Below are 2,312 nucleotides of genomic sequence, written 5' to 3'. Positions count from 1 at the left end.
GGTGACCCTAGAATCATTCAAATGGTTAAATGATTCTTTTTATTCACCCCGTTTATTTATTTCTCGATATTAAAAAAAAATTAAATATAGAGAAAGACAACTCTAGGATGGAGACTGTGACCCAGTGTTGACCCAGAGTTGGCATTTCATCCCTCAAACAATCGTTGCCACCCTTCCCCTTATTTTAATACACCTGCCGTGGTCGCTCTGAACATACAGTTATCGCCAGAATTGTCCACCAACATTTCTACCTCGTTAATGAATAAAAATCATCTGTCTGGGTTTTGGATTTTGCCCAGAGCTAGCACATTAGCGTTCAAACATATTCATTTAATTATCCATATCCTTCAACAATATCATTATATGCTTAAAATAACTCAGCAACAATCGGAAAGGGATCATAGTACACCCTGCGTTTAGATCTCCTCCAAATTCACCATTTAACCTCAACTCGGTGTTTTTGCTCAACCCAGACTGGGTTGCTGGACACAACCCAGTCTGGGTTCACTCTGGGTTAGCTCTGGGTGCCAACCATCAGGGTCTCGCTAAAAAATTATTTCACAGCAGTCAATTTCATGGAAATAGTCGGGTGGACGGAAATTCTACTAGCGTAGAACTTCCAGCATATTACCTGAGCTTTCTCTATACTGATAATTTTGCTAAAACTACTGTTAGTAAACGTCTAAGTTTTTTCCAGCCCATTTTTGCAGGCACTATTTATACCATTATCGATAGGAATTATTCACCATCGGAAACTTTATTTTACTATTTTTTTGTACCGTGTATACATGAATACCCCTACCCCCCGCCCCCTTCCCCACACCTGTGCGCACTCCTTCCACTGCTCAAGTGAGCTCAAGTACTTGAGTGATTGCATTCTCGTGCAAACTATTGTTCAGTGCGCATTTTCCGTGTATACGCAAAAAGAAATCAATCGTGAAGTTTTACTGTGTGGTAACCGCTGATCAACATCGTCCAAATGGTAAGTTCAATAATATTAATATTGAAATAACAAAAATTACTTTCTTCAATTCTTATGATCACTCGCACACTCAACGACACGTACAATGGCAATTATGGGAAAATTTCATTTCATACGGAAAACGTCGAGTATATCGTACCAGTTCTTCAAATAACTTTAATTTTCTATACGATTTTTCACCAAGTTATCAATAAACATTCAGTTCCTTTTTTTAAAAAAAAAGATTAGAATCAAACCATAATTTTCCCCGAGTTCAATGTTTACGTGTTAGTATCAGGCAATCCACTACTTCCAACATAATTTTCCCCTAAAAATGGTTCGATATAACGCGTTGCATACTTAAAATTAGAGTATAATTGCGCCTTCCTTAGACCTTATTTTTGAGTCACATAAGAATAAAGTTGTCATATAATTTTATAACAACGTCTTTCCACCGGTTTTTTTCGTATAGCAAATTTGGAGGGAATAAGCAATTTACCCTACTGAATATTAAATGAATATGAGTTAATTTCACTTTCAATTCAATCCTCAGAATAGTTTCATCGTGAAAATTCAAGGTGATAAGGCCGGGAGTTGGGTGTATTTATACCAAAATCACCGTCTGTATTTCGATGCACAAGCATCGCAAACTAAAAACGTTTATCGTTGTGCACATCGGCGGAAAGGCTGCAAGTTTATCCTTTACGAACATCTGAATGGTTCCATTGGGGATAATGGAGAGGAGCATTTAGACTTAGAAGACTCAACAGCCATCGAAACCGATAATTATCGGAAAGCAGTTGATGAGACTGTGCGTGCAGGAGGCAGTCTAAAAGTTATTACAAATACATTGACAGAAAGGTAATCTATGGTGCATACAAATGTGAAGCTCCATCTTTAGAATTGATTCTTAAGAACAATTTAATTCTACTCACATTTTATTTTATTCTACTCACAATTTTTATTTGTTATGTCCGGGACTAGTGGTCGGGAAACCACGTTATTTATTGTTAAAATAAATGCGCCTCCGAATTAACGGTAATAAAAATAATTTGAGTCGGAGTGTTGCTCATGGACTCGTTCCCGAAAAGTTTGTCGAAGTTTTTCCTTATAAGATGCAAATAGTTCTTATATTCCTTTTCGTTTCTGGAAGGTTTAATTAGAATGTCTGGGAAAGAGGGATACTTTCAACTCTTTTAAGCCAGATTTTTAATGTCTACTCAGAATGTTTATTTATGCCGATCTTTTGTACAACTTGTAATTGATATTCCTTTAGAACAATGTGATTCTTGACAATTTAGAGTGATCTTTGATTTGATTCTATATAATTCAAAATTCGCATGACAAGAAG

Source organism: Fopius arisanus, unplaced genomic scaffold (assembly GCF_000806365.1).
Source record: "Fopius arisanus strain USDA-PBARC FA_bdor unplaced genomic scaffold, ASM80636v1 scaffold00028, whole genome shotgun sequence".
Taxonomy (NCBI): domain Eukaryota; kingdom Metazoa; phylum Arthropoda; class Insecta; order Hymenoptera; family Braconidae; genus Fopius; species Fopius arisanus.
The sequence above is the reverse complement of the archived record's forward strand: the minus strand, read 5'-3'. Positions refer to the sequence as shown.